The 21260-nt window shown below is 38.6% G+C and overlaps 1 long non-coding RNA gene across 1 annotated transcript; it reads left to right on the top strand.

Annotated features, from left to right (window-relative positions):
- The first annotated feature begins 245 nt into the window (after window positions 1-245).
- LOC131233604 (uncharacterized) lies at window positions 246-9314 on the top strand. The gene is made up of 3 exons (XR_009165296.1): window positions 246-727; window positions 8859-9123; window positions 9225-9314. It is a non-coding gene; the product is annotated as an uncharacterized LOC131233604 (long non-coding RNA).
- The last annotated feature ends 11946 nt before the right edge of the window (window positions 9315-21260 follow it).

Here is a 21260-nt window from a genome sequence, read left to right on the forward strand (position 1 = left end):
TATTACAACTGTCCCTGGATTATGTATTGCTGATTTAGCTTAATCTTATTCATGTTTTATGCACTAATACAGACAACATTTAATCGTCATTAAATATGTTGCATAAGTGATGCGTTGGAACTCGGGAGTTAGACTTTTACTCGACCCCCGATTTTCAAGGCGTTACAGTGTCAGTGCTCGTCTTAGCACGACACGTACCCTCACAACTCCAGGAGTGTCAGCGCTCTCTCTTTCTCTCTCTCGCCCTTGCCCCAATCCCCTCTCTCTCTCTTTATCTTTCCATTCACAATTTCCCTCTCTCTTCGCCCCCTAACCTCTCTCTATGTTTGATCCAAAGAAGGGAGGGAGCTGAAACGATGCCCTCCCTACCCACGCACGCCCTCTCTCTCTCTCTCTCTCTCTCTCTCTCTCTCTCTCTATCTCTGAATCGAGGTATGCCCCTCTCTCTCCCTCTCTTCCTTGCATCAATTGAGTTCCTTCGGGGGGTAGGATACCCTACTTTTCTCCACTTCGAAGGGAGAAAAAGAAAAACCCCAATTCTTCCAAGAGCTTTTTCGATCCTCTTCAATGGTGATTTTCATCAACTGATGCATAATCTCGACCGAAGCTCTCCATCTCTTCCTCGATGGAGGAAAGCCACAAGCTCTACCTTGAGATCTTCATCCAAGAATCCCAGCCGTTGGAGGCTAGGATTTCTCATCTAAGCCTTGATGGAGAACATGATTAGGTATATGTTTCTTATCTCAGAGGAATTTCAGTATATTGTTTAGGGATTCGGTTCTGTATTTGAGTAGAAGGAATGATTTATGCATTATTTTTTTTAATAGATTGAGAAATAGAAGTTCTGAACTTTGAAATATGAATTTATTCGGTTTGGATTCCTTTCAATTTCTTTTTATTTTTTGGAATTTGATTGTCATCTCTTCTATTCATTTGTTTGGAGATTTCTTTTTGGGATCTCTAGGAGAGGCTCTTTTTATGGTTCTTATGGAAGAAACGGATATGAATTGAATGGGTTTGCACTTAAAAAAAAAAAAAATGGGCTCGCACGAAAATAGATTCTGCAACTTATCTGTGCATTTCCTATTGGAGTTGATTGTACTATGCTACATGGAGCTGGTTCTGTGTTTTTGTTGAGACCTATAAGCCATAGATGGTAGTTGATCTAGACTGTATGAACCTTGGATCCAATAGTTTCCAGGACAGAGGTGTGTGGTTCCACATGCTTTGTTTTGTAGAGATTAGGATTTGGCAAGATATGTAAAAAAAAGAAAAGAAAAAAAAAAGTGTGCTTTTTTGCTCATGTTTATAAAATTTCAACTATTTAAAGCTGAAATCTGTGAAGAAGTTATTTTCTTGTGCAAATAAGAAATTTTAGCTGCTTGAAGGTCAAATCCATTAAAAAAAAAAAAAAAAAACCATTTTAGGGGTTAATCTGAGATTTCAGCTCCTTAAAGCTTCAGAATCTATAGTGACAAGAACACAACACTGTGGATCCACCAACTGCATGTCCATAGTAAAGCGACTACTTGTTTCTATCTATTCTTGTTATTAAAGTGACTGCTTAATCCATAGTAAATTTGTATTCACTGCAACTTTGGTATATAATTGTCCCTAGCACCTTGCATCATTTTCAAAGTTCCTCATTTATTTCAAATTTTATTTCAGTCTATTCTAAATCCTGTTTCAATCACAGTTTTTTTTTTTTTTTTTCAAATGTTTCTTCTAAATGTTGTTTCTGCTATGTTGTAATTCGAAATTGACTTAACTGGATTTGTTAAAATGGCAGGAGAATCAGTAAGCTATAGTAGATGCTTGCTACCCTTGGTCAGAATGTTACCATTGCACTCACTTCGAAGGTTTCAAAGTTACGTTGTTTTCATAATTAAAGATAATTGTGAAGCATCCACTTTTTCTTTTCTTTTTTTTCCTTTTTCTTTTTAAAGATTTGGTAAGCTTCTGTCATTGAAAACTGGTTTTTCTTTTCAGCCTGTTGGTTTAATTATCCGTGAGCAAAGTAATGTAATCTTTAAACAGGTTTATTTTGAATTTAAAGGTTGGCTTAGAAAATTCTCTTTCCATCAGTTGTATGTCCATAGTAAAGTGACTACGTATTATTCTATCTGTTCTTGTTATTAAAGCGACTACTTAATCCATGTAAAAAGAGGGGAATGGGGTTTTGGGTATTTGTTTTTTTTTTTTCAATGTTGGGAATGCCTTTTGGGATTGTGCTTTCACTGTTACTTTTGTGTTGGGGCCATAAAGACAGACATTGTTGTAGGTTCTTTTGTGCCACTAGTCAGTAAGCATGATGCTTCGATCATAGTCGTACGTGAAAGGTTCGGTGACCCCATCAGGGACCGACACTCGAATCGAGCCGAAGAGTCTGGCTTCTCTTTGCATTCCATAGTGTGCATGGTAAAGGTATGTTCCTAGCGGCAATATGTTTAAAGGAGTAAAGGTGATTTAGAGACCTTACTAATCCAATCATCAATTACAAAGATAACAAGCTGTATGATAGCCATGGCATATATTGTTGTCTGCAATGGAGAGCGTTCAAATCACTGACCCGATTCTGGATGGAGCAGAACCAAAGTAAGTTATATGGATGGATTGTTCCCTTGGAATTTGTACCAGTTGTTACTGTTTTGCTTTTAACCATTCATTTTCATAGCAATCAAATGGAATTCTGGTTGATATATGTAAGCAAGATGACCCCGCACCATTTTTTTTAATGGGGTGAACTCTCTTTGGGAATCTAAACACTGGGGTAGCAGTTAAAACAAACGTGTTGAAAAAGTGAAACTGAGGTTTATTCTTATGGGGTTTATGAATATTTTTGAATAGTTAAAAATGAAAAATATTCTTTGGGCCTTTTTCAACAAACAGTTAGCCTTTTGTTTAATGTAAATTTAGTGTTTTGACCCATTTTCTATTTCTTTAAATAAGACATTCTTATTGGCTGATTGAGGCCGTGAAGTTGGTGTTTGAATGAAAATTTGTATACATCAGCTGACTTCAGGCTTCCATAAAAATGTTGATTAAATGTTGAATGTCGATTGGACTTTGTTGTGCCCTGCAGTCGGTGGACCGCACGTCAAAAATCATGCTAGGTCAGACAATCCTAGTTGTTGATTGGAGGACCTTTGCCTATCAAATGGTTACTGTTATTTAGACTTCATTTCTAAACCACCCAATCGCAGTCCAATTATAATCTTCTGAAGTCATCTAATCAACGGCCACAATTACCCAACTATATTAATGTTTAGGTCAGCATAACACCCATGTTAGGTAGCCATCGTTTAGATCCAGGCTGTTTATATGATGGCGCACATTAATTCTAGCCAACACTCAGTGGCCAGAATCTCATGGCGCACATATACAAGATCCATGAAGTTTTGATGTGGGTCTTAGAATGCATGGACCATATATTAAAAAACACATTAGGTTATTGGTGGAATGCTTGGTCTTATCCAAGCCATTTCTCTCATTTTTGGTGTAAGAATATACTCAAACCTCATGCGCGTGGACTTGTTAAGTGCATTCATTTTGGAATAATTCTATGAGAACTTGAATTTGTTGCTCTTGTTGTTTGTCATTGCTTTGATTGGCTTCCCTACTCTTTAAGTACTAAATTACCATCCATCTATTGTAAGTAGATCTGATTATAGTTCTTGAGTATTTTATGCACAACAATTATTCTTGCATTTCCTTGCTGTTGGAGTTGATATCTTGATGTCCCGTTCTTAGAAATATGTAGTTTTTTTATTCTTCCATAGACTCTGCTTGCAACTATTGAGATTGTATTTTTAGTTATATCTTATTGGGGTGTTTCATAGTTGTAGAATGGAGATTGGACTGGTTCATAGTTGAGTCCCAAAGCATGACATAGACTTTGATTATTTTATTCATGTAGTGTGCATTGCCCAAATGGGCCATTTTAAGAGTTGTCCCATCCCACTAATTTCAGAATCATATAGCTAACCTACAATTGGATATAGTTGTAAGACCCGTATCCTAGTCCATACCGCTTCTTAGGGTTCCACGGTCCTCCCGGTCGAATTCTGGCAACCCAAGACCTGTAATTGGCATTTACACGCGATCCTAAGTCGCATCCTGTATATCTATGTCGGCTTGACCCAAGACTTATATTCTAGTGACCGCGCCGTCACCGCGGATCCGACACCATGTCTTGCACGTCGATGCGATACCCTGGCCAAGAGTTATGGGCTTACGTTTATTTCGAGGAAAACGCCGTGCGTTGCAATTCTCAAGAGAATCTCTACCCTAAACATCACATTAATCCATCAATCAAAGTCAAGTACACCTCCTATCATAAGTACAAGTCAAGTACAAGCAACCCATCTCTCTCCCATTCCCAGAGTCAACTCTCTCTCTCCACCCATCCCTTCCTTACACCCATCACCCATCACTCTATCACCTTTTCATTCCATCACTTCTCTCTCTCTCTCTCTCTCTCTCTCTCTCTCTCTCTCTCTCATTCTCTCTCTTCACTCCTAAGCAACCCAAGAGAATCCAACGTTCAAGCCTCCCAAGGAGAAGCTAGGTGTGGCCCACTTCCCTACCCCCCACATCTCACCATCCAACCATCAAAACTTCATCATCCACCGTCAAAGGTTGAGCATAGGAGCTAAGGAAGCCAAGAGACCAAAAAGAAGGCTAATAGGTGGGTGATCCACCATTGATTTCCATTTAAGTGCCAACTTGTGATGGGACCCACTTGATGTATGTATTGTTTATGAGGGGCCCATAGTGGCGGGGTCCCTCCACTACACCGATCTCTCTCTCTCTCTCTTGATATGTGGCCCACCTGATGATGAATGTATTTTATCCATGCCGTCCACTGAGTGGGCCCACTGGCGGTTCGTTTAGACGAACCTGATTGAAGGAAAAACATAAATATCAGCCTGCTTCATGGTTGGTGGGCCACACTGACGTGGACCCCACCTAGATGCATGTATCTTACCAAGCCGTCCATCTATGGACCCTGGCTTGATTGGGCCTAGCTGCTGGAGCTAGCACCATCCAGCCTCCAGCAGGCCTGGACAAATGGAAAACACAAATATCTGCTCGATCAAAGTTTTGGTGGGCCACACGTGTGGACCCACCTTAATGATGTGTAGATCTACGCCGTCCATCCATTTTGCCAGCCCTGGACCACCATGATTTATATATTTTATCTTGGCCGTCCATCAATGGACGTTGTGTCCTGGCCATCCATCAATGGGCGTTGTGTCCTGGCCGTCCATCAATGGACGTTGTGTCCAAACCATCCATCAATGGACGTCCAGTGCTGGACGTTTGTTATATATATTAAAAATATATACATATATATATATATATATATATATATATATATATGTGTGTGTGTGTGTGTGTGTGTGGTGGGCCCTACACAGGACCCACCTGTTGTGGTTGGCTGGAGTACCCCCTTCATTTCATATATTATATAATAAAATATTATATGTGGGCCCCACGTGGGACCCACCTACCGTGCATAGTGTTGTATGTTTACAACAGCTACATGGTAGCTGTTATATTAACGTCACCAAGTTCTCTAGGGCCTACCATGATGTACGTGTACATTCACACCGTCCCATTGCTTGGATGGTGGGACCCACCCTACACGTGGGGCCTACCTTAATAATGGATGTGGATTGGCTAGTTTATCACACATCGGCTATACTAGCTGGTGTATTGACGTCTGGGTCTGATCATCTAGAACGTCCATCTACTTGGACCCCATCAGATGTATGTGTTGTATCTGCACACCGTCCATCCATGGTGGAGCCCACCTTGATGTAGTGTTGTATATCCAGACCGGCCATCTACGTGGACCCTATCAGATGTATGTGTTGTATCTGCACACTGTCCATCCACAGTGGGGCCCACCTTGATGTAGTGTTGTATATCCAACTGTCCATCTGGATGGTGAGCTCGTCTTAAGGCTTGGGACTAAAAATAAGACAGATCTACCTATCAGGTGGACCACGCTGCAATTATCAGTGGGGGGTTGAACGGATACCATTGAAATCCTTTTGGTATCGCAGAAGTTTTAGATCAATGTGAAACTTGTTTTTCCTCTTAATACAGGTATTAGTGACCTTATGAACAGATTGGATGGGAAATAAACGTTATGGCGGCCCCTAGGAATTTTAAACAGTGGAAATCATTATCTCCACTGTTATTTGTGGTATGGTCCAAATAATCTTCCGATATGATTCATTTTTGTGGGTAATGCTCTAAAATAATCTCTAATAATAAATGAATGGTGTAAATGGTCCAGCTAGGACGATGGGCCCATCTTGATGTATATCAGGCCCATATAATGAGGCCCATTGTGATGTATATGCGGTCCATGTTTAAGGCCCAATGTGATGTATGAGCGGCCCATGTAATGAGGGTCCATTACGATGTATATAAGGCCCATATGTGTGGCCCAATGTGATATATTTGTGACCCATTTGGCGAGGCCCATTATGTTGTGTATGGGGCCCTTATATGAGGCCCAGTATGAGGTATATGTGGCCCATTTGGTGTGGCCTACTGTGATGTATATTAGGCCAGTGTGAGCGACCCATTGTGATGTGTATTAGGCCCATGCGATGCGGCCCATTGTAATGTGTATGCGAGACCCATGTGATGAGGCCCATTGTGATGTATAAGACCCTTGTGTAAGGCCCATCGTGATTGTATAAGGCCCGTTATGATTGTATGAGGCCCATTGAGATTGTATGTGGCCCATTATGTTGTGTATGAGGCCCTTGTGTGAGGCCATGGGCCCACTATATGTTAGGCTCTATGTGGGCCACTCCTTGGGAGCAATGTTGGTTAAATGTCCACATTGATGGGCAATGATGGTTAAATGTCCACATTATGACCTTCCCTTAGGCCCTTTATTAGGCTGATTATCGATGCCGATTATCAATGCTGATTATCAGTGCCAATTATCGAGGCTGATGCTGATCATCGGGGCCGATTATCAATGTTGATTATCGGTACCAATTATGAGTATGTGACAGCATAGCATCATGATACATGCCCATAAGCATCATCTGCATGTTTGTTATGAGATGTGGTTGACCATTGCATATGCCATAGGGTAGTTTATTCATGGTACTCCCTGAAAGGCCGAGTCGTCCCACATGAGAGCGCGATATGCACAGGTTTGATGCATAACTGGATGGTATGACTCATGCATCTTACATTTTGTGATGTGACTACTATATGCCCTAGTGACATTAGGGTCGTGGCCTCTACAGGCAAATCGTGGATGGTCAGATGGGACACCGAAAATCTTTTTTTACATGAGGTGTCATAGATGTCTCTGGGTGAAAGTCCCTAAAACTCCATGGCCAGGAGAAGCTCAAATGTTTAGACCAAGTGGATACATGAGCACCCGAGTGTCAAATATTAGTAGGCCGCGTGTCCTACTGTGTCGTGGTCGGTTGGAATGGGGTGTGGCCTTACCCACCCGAGGGTAGGGGGCATAGTTAGGCTGAATTTGACCAGCTCGTAAATACGTCAGCTATCGACTTGCCGGGTAGATATTGGCTAATTACTAGCTAGGTAGATAGTGAGGTATCTTCCACTTGCATGGTTGTGCATCCAGTGGGCGACGATCGCGTGCAGAGTGTACTAGACCCTAGTAATGATCCCAGAGATGTACAGTACTGATATGTAGACTTATTGAGTAGGAGTTACATACTCAATATTTTACTCATTCATTTATTCATTTACTATCCCCTCGAGCTGGTGGTTCGCAACTAATTGATATGTGTACCTTCGCAATGGCCAAGATTTCGGTCGGGGCACGTGACCAACCTGAGGTCAGGAGTTTTTCACATTGAGTCTATCTATCTAAATTTAGGTATGGGACTGATTTGGATAGAAGTCCCTTGTAATGCACCCTGAAGCCTGTGATACTCCATACTATCATCCCGACTTCATACTCCAGCTTGGTCATTTCATTCACACCGCATATTGCATTACATCCATGGCATATGGTATTTTGGGTTGCTACATTTCTGTATTTTTATGGCATAGATGAGACTAATAGCATTTGTGGACTCATCAGGATTTGCATATTGCATTGTATCCTCAGTATATGATATTTAGTTTATTATGTCCCCGCATTGCATAGCTGATCTACATTGCTTCCTCAATATATGATATTGGCTTATTATCTTTTTTGCATCACATAGCCTGGATAAGGTTAATGGTATTTATGGACTTACCAGCATATTTTCACATTGTTCTGATATTGTATACTTGGCACTTACCTTGCGCACACACTTACACCACCTTCTAAGCTTTTTATAAGCTTATGCACGATAGATGCATGAAGGTGGCATTAGGTTGCAGCAGCGTTGAGCTTGGAGCGTGCAGCGGTCTTCTGGAGCTTTGATTTTTGATATATGTATATGTCCCTTTCAACACTTTATTCAACTGTTTATATTAGTGGATATGTGATGATGATGTTGCCTTTATGATTTGGGTAAACTTGTGGTTATGCTTCTTACGAGATAAATGTATGTTGGAAAATCCTCCTTGTAGGATCCCAGGATCGGAATCTGACATATAGGCGTCGAGAGTAGAGAATGGGGTACTACGAAGGCTGTCGGCATCGAATTCAGCAATCAAAAATTCTGTGAGCCCAGTTTCCGAGTTTGGGGCGTGACAATAGTAATCCTTCCCTATATAATATTATTATGTTTTAAATTTTAAATAAAATGTTTAATGCTGATATCATATTTAATTAATTTCACTTGAGAAAATTATGAGAATTACCAAATGATTTTACGTGAGATACGAAAATGATTGTGTGATTTATGTAGGAAGGGAGCTGACGTGAATGGACCAACTTCATGTGGGTGAGATCCACACTCTACATAAGGTGCAACACACTGTGCTTGGACCATTACCTAAAAATCAAAAAACCTAAAGGCCTTCCATGTATGCAGAAGATCAATCCTTGTTTCAGGATGAGTTGTTGTGTGACAGGTGGCAGTTTTAACTAGCAGAGCCATAAACTTACATATTCCTAACTACCCAAGTCTCCCATCTCAATTGATGTACCAGGTTCACAATGTTACACTACATGTATGTTGTAACTCATACTCGATCTTCCTTTAGTCTTTATGTTTCCCTTAGTAGATGCTCTTTAATACCTGTCTAGTTGTATATATTGCTTGGAACTACAGGAAGAGAGAAATGCTGATGAGATTTAGACCCAAACGACTCTTCAATTGGTGAACTCTATAAGCAGAATTTGTTGTTAATGCTGACTGAATTATGTCTTCCCTTACGATCTTTGGTCTTTGAAGCTCATAGCAATTTTCGTTTGTGTAATGCTCGTGCCCTTGTTGGAAAACAATTCTCTACACAGGGAGTCATGAAATTCCCCTTGGATGGGAAGTAGATTTTACATGTTTGTGATTCTTTTCCATGTGCTGGCTTCTTTACACGCCCAGTCAAGACTCGGTGAGTTTGGTATCCCTGATTCAGTGATTTATACAAGATTTCATATAGGTATTTAGCAAATTTGAGCTGACTCAGCATGTTTTCTAGAATTTTCTTCCATTCTGGGTTCAACTATTCTCAGTTGGATCTCTTTTTCATGTTTGAAATTGGCTTTCATTTTCATCAATCTCTCACAGAGTCTCCATCGTCCTCTTATGTGCTTAATGTTGCGATGTTGCATCATCTAGTTAGCATTATATGCCTTTACTTTTCCTTTTTATTTATAAACCATCTTTTGAGATGGTTGGCTAAGGTTTTATTTTTATTTTGTATTTTTTTTTGTTGCATTGAATGGTTGGTGTAGACAATCACTTTTTAATTTATTAATTTTAGTCATGGTCTCCTCCGGATGTAGCTTCCTACAATTGCTATTGAAAAGGTCTTTGTTGTAAACAACACATCATGGTCCAAGATGAAGTCCTAGCTCATAGGTTGAGCCTTATTCCCATCAAAGCTGACCCAAGGCTGTTCGAATATGTTTCAGGTTGATAGTTCCTTGACTTTCTTTTTTTTTTTTCTTTTTTTTTTTTTTTGCTTTCATTAATTTGAATTGGGCTTTTTTTTACATTGATTTTTTTGTATGTATGTATTAGGTACTTCTTCAAGGTCTTTCTTCAAGGGATTTAATATGTGGAAGGAAGAAACTGTAATGAAGGTAAAAAAAAATCAAAGATTATATGGTTTGCTAAATCTGTTTCAGGCATATGAATTACTAAAGAATAAGTGGAGAATTGTGAAATATGAACGTTTGAACTTTTTAACGGTCAAAATTTTATTAGCTTTTGCACGTAGTTGCACAGTTTATAAATATCGTTTGATGGCACAAGGAACTTTGGAAGAAAAAATATATAAATGGCAGGTACAAACAAAACATGACTACTAATAAATGATGTGTATGAGGCTTCACTTACCATCACATTGTGAATCTCTAGATCCCATTTTACTAATTTTTTTTAAAAAAAAAACTCTAAATCTCATTATATTTTCAAATCTTTTTTCTACAATCAAGGTTTGGAAGGGAAGAAAATGGACTACTTAGCAGTAAGAGTGAGGTGGATGTAAGTTCTTGAAACCTTAAATTAGTCTTGAATCATTTATATCTTTATCGCTTCATTTATATGCTGTCGTCAGGGTCAACTTGTAACTCCTTAGAACCTACTCTGCCGTAAGACATTATGGTGCATGACGGTTCCTAGTGAGTTAAGTTGCAAATTATTATTAAGAGTTGGTTAGATATCTTTTATTTATTGTAGATGTTGTTAATAGTTGGATGGATGATGAATGTATTTGCGAATGTAAATGAAAATAAAGAACTTATAATATATATATATATATATATACACACATATATATGTTATCATTAGAGGATACCTTGTTTAAGGGGACATGAAATTCTTGTAGCTTATGGTATGGTGCCCCAATATTGGTTGGATGTTACTAGTATGTAATAGATAATACTAGGTCCAATATTTTTTATATGTGGCTAAATATATATAGATATATATATATATATATATATATATATATATATATATATATATATATATATATATATATCATGGATTTAAGAGGACATGAAATTCTTGTAGCTTGTAGTGACTTTGACCTTTTCCTATTGATGGAGTGGCCCACCTAAGGTAATGGTAGGTTCGATGTTTTTGAATATGATGTAATGATGTGCATGATGAGGTCGAGCACTGTATTTATATAATAAAAAAAATCACCTACAGCCAGCTGCATGCTAACTTGGCATGCAGCCCCAATTTTGTAGGACATCCAGGCCACATAAAATGTGTCCCACCATGAAGTCCACCCGGTGCAAAATCAGACAGGTTCTTTCTTCAAGTGGGCCACAAGATTGAAATCTAATGAGTAGATCAGCCTCATTTTTCAGATGGGTGATCTTGATGGATTGCCCAATTTTTTCATGGGTCAGATGTCCTACTCATGCGACATATTGGTAGGAAAAACAGGGCTACATGCTAAGTTGGCATATAGCCAACTGTTGGTGATCAGTTCTTTTACATAGAGAACTAATCACCCGCAACCAGTTGCATGCTAACTTAGCATGTTAGCATGCAGCTCCAGTATCTCTTCCAAACACTTATATTTGGCATTGAAATCCCAGAAGGTCGAGATTTCAGCCACGTACAGACAGGCCCTTAAGAATTGGAGGATAGACTTGTTATAAAGTTTAGAAACTAATGCAGTGCAACTTAGTCAAGGTAGACTCACAAGAGTTTCAACATGAGGTCATGGGTTTCATCTGTAGGCATTTCCTTACCCACTTTTTTTCACTTCTCAAGGCCCACTTGAATGTTGGATCTACCTCATTTTTAGGCTTATGTCCTAACATGATCCAGAAAAATGGATGGCCCTGGTGGATTTCTCACAACTTCAAGTGGGCCTCACCTAGCTCCCATAGCAGGAAGTTCCCCAAAGGCTTTCATAGGCATTTAAAGGGCCCTCTTATGTTTGTGAGAAATCCAACCCATCCATCTGTTTTTCCAGATCATGTTGAAACAAGGGCCCAAAAATAAGCAGATCCCATGATAGAAAAAGTGAGGATTGAATATCCACCATTGAAACAATTGTGGGTCCATAGAAGTTTTGGATCATGTGTTTTCAGTTCATCCTAGTGGGAATGAACTTATGAACTATATTGACGGCATATAAATATCATGATGGACTGCTGGGAGGTTTCAATGGTAGGCATTTCCCTACCCACTTCTTCCTATCGTGTGGCTCACTTAAGTTTCGGATCTGAATCATTTTAGGCCAGCCTTCTCAGTCCAAAATAGACCTCCAATCAGACGTTCAAGGATACCCAAGAATGGACTCCAAATCTATCTGCTTTGGCGAGATTGGACCCCAAATCCGTCTAATTTAGACAATGACATTGGACCCAAATCTGTCTGTTTTGGACAGCGAGATTGGGCCTCAAAGCTGTCCATTGTGGATAACAAGTTTGGAGCTCAAATCTGCCAAGTGGACAGTGTGTTGTGGCCTCAAATCTGTCCAAGTGAACTGTGTATTTGGGCTACAAATATATTCCTCAAAATATGCCTATATGGGTTGACAAGACTAGGAGTGGAGGAAAAAAACTATCTTCTATATCAACTACTAGGGAATACAAACTTGTTTAATGTATGAATGTAAGCTTGTGCCAGAATATTAGAAATCAAGGTAAACTTGACCATGAGACTCAGTCTCAACTTGGTGTTACTCATCAACTCGACTCATGACTTGGTCAACTGGGAACAACTTGAACCAAGTCACTCACCTGAAGAGTGTTTTATTTTATAAATGTAGAAACAGTGAGGGTTCAAACAGACAAATCTCCTTTAGAGCACTGACATCCGTGGCCAGCAAACCAAGCCTCCTTTGTAGGAATAGGATCATCTGATTGAAGTGTTTTCTCACCTTGACAATGGAATGTAAGTTGACCAATTGGATGGTCCAAATTGATCAACTGACCACACGTCCAAATTCAACTCATTGTGCTTGAAGCTCTAGCACTACCTTATTTATTTATTGCTTAATTGCAGCTAATTTACTTTGTTTTGCTTTATGGCTGCTACAGGATGATCCTGTTTGTGTTATTGCTCATGGTGATGGCAAGATTCTTATTACAGATCTATGGGTTGATGGTAAGTTTTTACATTAAGTATATCAAATTTGTTGCAATTACAGATCTCTCTGTCTAGCAGTAGTTTTTAACATGCTTCTCTAATTTGGAAGGGAAGGGTTCTCAGAGTTTGATGAATATGTTCCCATGGTAGACAAAGCTATGGATTCAAGCTGGAAGAAAAAGTGTCCAATCAAAAGCTCCCGTCTCTTAGAAGTATGCAAGTATATATTAGATTTCATTAGGGAGTTGCAGGCTTTTGCAAGTCAATGGTTATATGTTGTTATATGAGGTATCATATTTAGTGGATTCCATTTATGTGCATGTATTTATCATATGAGGTATTATATAATGCTTTGGCAGGGAGTTTTTATTTTCAGTATGATTGAACTTTTTAGTTTGATGAATAGGATTCTTATTAAATAATCATGTGAATAGGATTTATTTTGTGAATAGAATTCTTATTAAACAATTGCGTGAATTATTTTTTAAATGACTATCAAGTATAAGATTAAAATAATAATAATAATAAATAAATAAATAAAATCTGACGATATTTTTTTTAATTTACAGATATTTTAGCGATGGACCAAATCCGTCGCTAATTTCTGAACAAGTTGAAATCAACGATGAGTTCAGGTTCGTCGCTCTCCTCATATTAACGACGGACCTTATCCATCGCTAATATTTTTAATGACGAATAAGTGGGTTTTTTCGAATTTTAGCAACGAATTTTTCATTTTTGCGACGTATCTTATCTGTTGGTAATCTACGACAGACCTTATCCATCATAGATTAAACAACGGATTTTATCCGTCGGTAAAAAAAAGGACCCAGTAAATAGTGACGGACAAAATTCGTCGTTTATTTGGTTTTACGATGGATTTGGTCTGTCGCAAATCCACAATTAGTGTACCTTCTCCTTCGAAAGGGAAGCAAATAGTAATTGAAGAAATAGAAACGCCTGCATCTCTTCCGAAAGAAGAGGAATTGGGAGAAGATACTCATCATCTGCAACTAGTAATAGTTCTTCTACTGAGGATGATATTGAAAGGGATGAAGTACCAATGAGGAGATTGATGAAGATAATGTTATAGAGGGTGAGGTAAATATCAATGATGAGGATAATCTTGTTGTTAAGGAAGATCTTGCTGATAAGGAACATCAAGCAACAATTTACTCAAGTGTTGAACCTGATACTCGGCCCGATATTCATGCTCCTATAATGATTCCAGTAATAGTGGAAGATGAGGAGGAACCTGTGGGTTATGCAGAGTATTGATATTCTCTAGGTCAGAGGTTTTGCATAATTTTTAATATTGTTTAATGTATGATAAGAAGATTTTATTCTCTCTCTCTCTCTCTCTCTCTCTCTCTCTCTCTCTCTCTCTTTTATATTAACACTTTTGCTTCAGGTATTCATATCACAGGTGATAAAATGGATGATATTCTGGCTGAAGACCTTCCTCCAGAAACACAATCTATTCCATCAAGAATTCATTTAGCTCCCCTTATTTAGCCAAGGGTCGTAGCTCGTGAGATCAGTTTTCCTACAGAACTAGTTGATGTAACAACACCAGCCACTGTCGACTGTAGCACTAATGCTAGAGCTCCCTCTTTTGCTGACATGATGAAGATCTTACCTGATTCTTCTGCTGCTGAGGGCACACAATTTCCAATTGCTCTCGCCCCTACCAATGGTATATTCATTTTATAACCTCTCTCCTTTTTGTTGTTTTGTAGCTATTCCTATTTTGAGTGGTTCAGCTAGCTTAAATTCGGTTGCTACTATGTCTGACTTGTCGTCTTTAGAGAAAGTTCTTTCCTATAGGCTAACTTTGATGAGAAATTCTTTGTCAGCAGCTGTGCATATATTCAAAGATCCTAATCAATGGTTAGATCTAAATGTTGCCATAAAATTTTTGGATACCGCCGCAAAGATGTCAAAGATCAATATTTCTCTTCTACGTGATTCCATGACTCGGTGAATGTCTTGAAATCCGTAAAGATTCCATGACTCGGTGAATGTCTTGAAATACATAGAGAACACAGTTATCCCTAAAGAGTCATGGAATCCCTATTGATTCCATGACTCGATCAATATTTCCGTATTGAGATTCCATAACTCGGTGAATGTCTTGAAATCCATAGAGAACACAGTTATCCCTTCGAAGATTTTAGAATATGAGAAACAACTGATGTTTTCCAAGGAGAAAATTTCCAGCATTGCTTCAGTCATTTTGGGATATAGTAATGAACAACAATCTCTACAAGAACGACTAAAGACCTCAACCAACAATAGAATAACCCTCCAAGGTTAGATCGCCCTCTTGAAGTAACAGATTTCTCAGCTTGAGGTTAGAGATCGGGAAGAAGAGTTGAAATGATAAAAAATGAGGAAATTGTCGCTTCTTTAGAAAAGAAATTAGCTAATGTCCCTGATCATGCTAAAATCATTCTTAAAGCTAAATCTAAGCATATCGCGACTTAGGTTCAATTGAAAGAAGATCTGCAAAAATATCTAATAGCGTTGGGTATGCCAAGAGATTTATAAAAAGTTTTATTTTTTCATCACATGTAATCTCTTTTTGACTTCCTAAATTTATGAATGAATTTCAGTGTTTTTGTTTGAAATGAGTATATTTCAAAAATCTTATGATCATAATCCTTTTTGAGCATATGCTTACACAATATTTACTTCGTTACTCTATACAACCATACTTTAACAAGGCATAAAATCTCAGTCTTTATCATATAATGAAATGCCAATTTATCATAAAGTTAGTGTAACACTGTTGAGGGTCAAATATTGCATATTATCCCCCATTTATTACTTGGTTTTATGAACATGATAATGCTTAATGTTCTATTTTAATCATGTTTGTGTTTCAAGGTGAATTTAAGAGCTTGGATTGAAAAGGGTGCTAAAATCATGGATTTGATGCTCAAGAATCACCAAGGTAAGGGATGAATCTTAGGAGACAAAGATTGAAGAATTCATATTCCAAAGATCCAAGAAAACCAAGTGAGGAATGAAGAGAATCAAAGATTTGAAGTGAAGAAAAGGAACCCTGAAATCGTCCTGAAAAAGCATATTTTAAAACTCTAGGTCATTTTGTGAAATTGTGCAGAGTTAAATTTATTTTGAAAAATTGCGCAGAGTGAAGTCTATTTTATCAAACTTCGTAAATTTGAGGCGATTTTTAGAGTTTTCCAATTAGGTGTGAAAGTTGGAATTCCACAACTATAAATAGGACTCCCTAGGATGTTCCTAGGTATCTTTTAGGGTTTAAGGAGTAGAGCAAAAGGGTGGAGAAGCTGTCGCTAAGAGTTATTTCTTCTTCTTCCTTAGTTATTTTCATGTTTTTCTTAAGAGACTTTAGTTCAATCATGTTTATGGTTGGCTAAACCTCTTAGCTAGGGCTAAGAGGTGAAGCTTGTAGCTGATGTGATGTTTCTATTACTTTGATTCATATTTATGTTGAACTCCATAGATTCTACTTTGATATTTAGGGAATACTTTCAGTTTTTAATGGTTTATTGTGACTCAAATGACGGTAGTTCTGCAATAGCTTTGAGTATCTTCTTTTCCTGATTTGAGATTGTGAAATTAGTAAGTCCTTTTGTTCACCATCATCCCTTGGGCATGGTAGGGTGATGGAACCCTTCCTAATCTTCACAATTCTCCTGCTTTGAGATTATGGGATTGGTAAATCTTGTTGTTTGCCATTGTCTCCTAGGCATGGTTTGGTGATGGAATCCCTTCCAATTATCATAGTTCTCCTTCATTGATAGGTCAATGGAAGTTCAGATTTGGTTTTATTGATATATTTTCAATTAGATAGGATAAGACTTAAATTCTAATTGTGTTACTTGAATCAAGTAAAAGGGCTTTCTGATCACTACAACTGGATCCTTGACACCCTAGTTCCCACCTTTAAATTCTTAGTTTTAATTACTATATTCACAATTACTCTCTCAAACACTTCAAAATTAGTTTCACATCTTCTTCTAGTTCTACTTCTAGTTAATTTCAAAAACGTACAAGTTTCAGTCCCTATGGATTTGACCTCGGTCTTACCGAGATTATTACTACATCGCGACCCTACACTTGGGGTTGTGAACAAACGCCCCCTACGTGGCATTTATTTTGATAGGCGAGACTAATTTTCAATTTCAATTAGTTTTTCACATAGTTTAAGCTCTTGAGTAGTGGAGCAATCACAGTTTTTTAGATTCATGAATTGTTGGAGTCGGGTCTTACATGAATGGCCTCTGTAACTCTTTAGAGTTCGCCAGACTTATCACAGCCAGTGAATTCACAAACCGCGATCCATCAGAGGGGCCTAGTGAAGGTACCGGGGCAGTGAACTCGGTGGGTTTTACGCGAAAGGTTGGCCGCAGTAACTCTCTAGAGTTCACGAGGCTCGCAAGGCTACCTTAGGGTACCAAATCCAATGCTGCCAATCCATTAATGAGGAGGCATTTTACTCTAAAAACTCCATCCTCATAAGTTTCTACTGGGATCAAACCAGGAATATGGGGGGGTCTTATGCATGGTTTACCTATCTTTGGAGGAGCCAAAGAGCGCACACTGCCACTCGCTTTTTCTTCGTCTGCCAGGTCGGACCCATTCACGAGAGGGCATTTTCTTTCACCTTTTCCCATGGCGCTCTCGGAAGCTGAACCAACAACATTGGTCTTATGCATGACTGGCCGTATTTGGACTTTGGCCGCTTAGGGCTTTTAGTCACTAGCTTCATCCGCTGCACGCATGGGTCTAAGCATGTGATGGCCTATATGGACTTTTTAGGGCTACTGGCTTCTCGCTGCTGCCTACATAATATTCGATGCATTGCCAGATGTAATGGGTCTTACGCATGGTTAGCCTTTTAGGCTTATTCCACTGTTGTCATGAATGATAGGTAGCCATCACTATCATAAGATTTATGTGGTTGGCCTTTTAGGCTTATTCCACTGCTGCAACTTGATAAATCGATAAATGATATATCACCATATTGATAATAATATTCTTGATAGTGTTCAAAGCAGTGTATTAACTTTGGTGATAATATCAGTTTAACGATAATAGTTTATAATAATGGTCAATAACGATTAGCGATGGCGATAATATCTATTTGGCGATAATTATCATCGACGCTTGATAATGGTTGGCAGTAATCATTAATTTTAGTGATAGCCGATAATAAGATTGATGTGCTTGAATATGCTTGAGAATTTGTCTTTTCTTGAGAATTTGCCTTTTATTCGTTCATATGAGGAAGAATACATGGCATTGCCTTTTGAGGCTGTTTCATCATTTTACTTGTCTTGCCCCCTTTTGATTTAGAAGCATTATACTTCATAATCTTCAGAATCAAAACTACAGCGATCATCAGGGATAATATATCTTGATAAAATGAGCATTAACTGGTATACCGATGCCTCGTCTATTCTGATCCATGACTCGATAGGCTCCGTTTGAATATACTTCCATTATCACATACGGACCATCCCATTTGGGATCGAATTTGTCCCCAGTTCTTTGAGTGACCACTATAGGTGTTCTTTTCAGCATTAGTACTAAGTTACCAAGTCACCTTTCTTAAAAGAGCGATGTTTGACTCTTTTATCAAAAGCAGCAGATATTCTTGCCTAATATAGTTCTAGTCGTTGTTGGGCCGCTAGTCATTTTTCATCAAGTAAATCTAATTCAGCTATCCTTATTTTGGCATTCTCATCATCTATTATTGACTGATGTACTGCTACTTGGAGTAATGCAACTTGTGTTTCGATGGGTATGATGGCTTCGACACCATATACCAATGAATACGGTGTGGCTTTCAACGTGGTTCGATGAGTAGTCTTATAAGCGATAGAGCTTCTTGTAATTTTTCGTCCTAATCGCATTTATTCCCGGCGACAATTTTCTTCAATATTTTCACAATCATTTTGTTGAATGCCTCTGTTAATCCATTGGCCGGCGGATAGTAAGGTGTTGAGAACGAGTGATGAATGCCAAATTTCTAGTATAATTTCTCCACACCTCTATTCTTGAAAGGAGTACCATTATCACTGATGATTCTTTTTGGAATGCCATGGCGATATATTATCACATGTCGGATGAAATTCACATCTTTTTCTTTTACATTTCGAAGGGCAATTGCTTCAGTCTATTTGAAGAAATAATTTGTCGCTGCCAGTATATATTATTATTTTTAGATGAAGGTGGATTTATGGGACCGATGACATCGAATCCCGAGGTGGCAAAAGGCCAAGAGGTTACCGACTGATGAAGGTCTTTAGGAGGCACATGTATGACATCCCCATGGATTTGGCATTCATGACATCGTTTCGCATAATCAATAGCGTCTTTGAACATTGTGGGCCAGTAATACCTCATTCGATGTACCTGATGAAATAAATTTCAGCCGGCTTGATGCGCTCCGCATTCTCCAGAATGGGCTTCTTGTAATATCTGTTTGCTTCTTCCGTATTCAGACATCGTAACGGCATTTTGTTATAAGATCTTCTACATAACACTTCACTACACATAATGAATCTCTTCAATCTCTACTTAATTTGCTTTCTTTGTGCTGAATCCTCTGGCAGAATATCGTACTTGAGATAATCTACAAAAGGCTGGCACTAATCGTCTGTTGCGACCTCCAAACATGATATAGGAAGTGCTTCAGCGGCTTCATTAATAATTTCTGATGATGTTAAGAACCTTCTTTCTTCTATTATTACCTGAAGAGGACTTCGATCTGGACGGGATAAAGCTGCTGTCAGGCTAGCTAAAGCATCTGCCCTTGCATTCTCGCATCGTGGTATATATTTGATTTCAACATGATGGAACTGCTCTCAGTACGGTAGGAGCTCTTATTTTCTTATTTCGAACTCTGTTGTCAGCTGATTTATAATCAACTTGGAGTCCCCAAAAATCTGTAGTGTTTTTTGTTTTCATTTCTTGAGCTATCTCCATTCCAATAATGAGAGCTTTATATTCAGTTCATTATTTGTACATGCAGTACCCGATGTGAAAGAGTAAGGCAGCAAGTCATCCTGAGGAGTAATGAATATCACTCCAGCACCTGTTCCTGACATTCGGGAAGCACCATCGAAGTACATTTGCCATGAGTTTGGCGATTCAATCATCACAACATGTTCATCTGGAAAGTCATCAATGATAATTTCACTATCTGTTACGGGATGAGCTACCAAGAAGTCTGCCACTGCTTTTGCCTACTCGTAAGTGATTGTGTATTCTGAGAGCAACAACATCCATTTGGCCAATCTTCCTGATAACATCGGCCTTGTCTTCAAGAATTTTATGGGGTTCGCTCGCGAGATTAGAATTATATCATGAGAAAGGCAGTAATGTCTTAATTTCTGCACTACAAATATTAATACCAAGCACACTTTCTCAATTGGCGAATAATTGCATTATGCGACTATTAGAGTTCAACTCAAATAATACAGCGCGATTTCCTTCCCGTTTTCATTCACCTGTGCCAATAGAGCCCCTAGTGAATTCTTAGCTGCAGATATGTATAGAATGAGTGGTTTACCTTTCATAGGAGCTGTCAGTACTGGAGGCTGTTTTCAACAATTCATTGATCGAATCAAACGCATTCTGATAGGACTTGTCCCAAACAAATTTCGTTCCTTTCTTCATTAGATGAGAAAATGGTTGACATCTTCCTGCCAAGTTCGAGATAACAACTTTCCTTGTAAGCTTTTTAATTCCTTCAATGTTTTCAGCGGTGGCATTTCTCGGATAGCCTTGACTTTCCTCGGATCGATTTCGATTCCTCTGTGTCTGATGATGAAGCCGAAGAATTTTCCTGACGACACCCCAAAGGCTCATTTGGCCGGATTCATCTTTAATTGTTTCCTTCTTAGCCGACAAAAGACTAAAGTCAGATGTTCACGATGTTCTTCATGGTCATTTGATTTGACTACCAAATCATCTAAGTAATATTCAACATGTTTATGCATCATGTCTTGAAAGATGTTCTGCATTGCTCTTTGATATGTCGTGTCGGCATTCTTGAGACCGAACAAAATAACTTTATAGCAATAAATT

Source organism: Magnolia sinica, chromosome 18 (assembly GCF_029962835.1).
Source record: "Magnolia sinica isolate HGM2019 chromosome 18, MsV1, whole genome shotgun sequence".
NCBI lineage: Eukaryota > Viridiplantae > Streptophyta > Magnoliopsida > Magnoliales > Magnoliaceae > Magnolia > Magnolia sinica.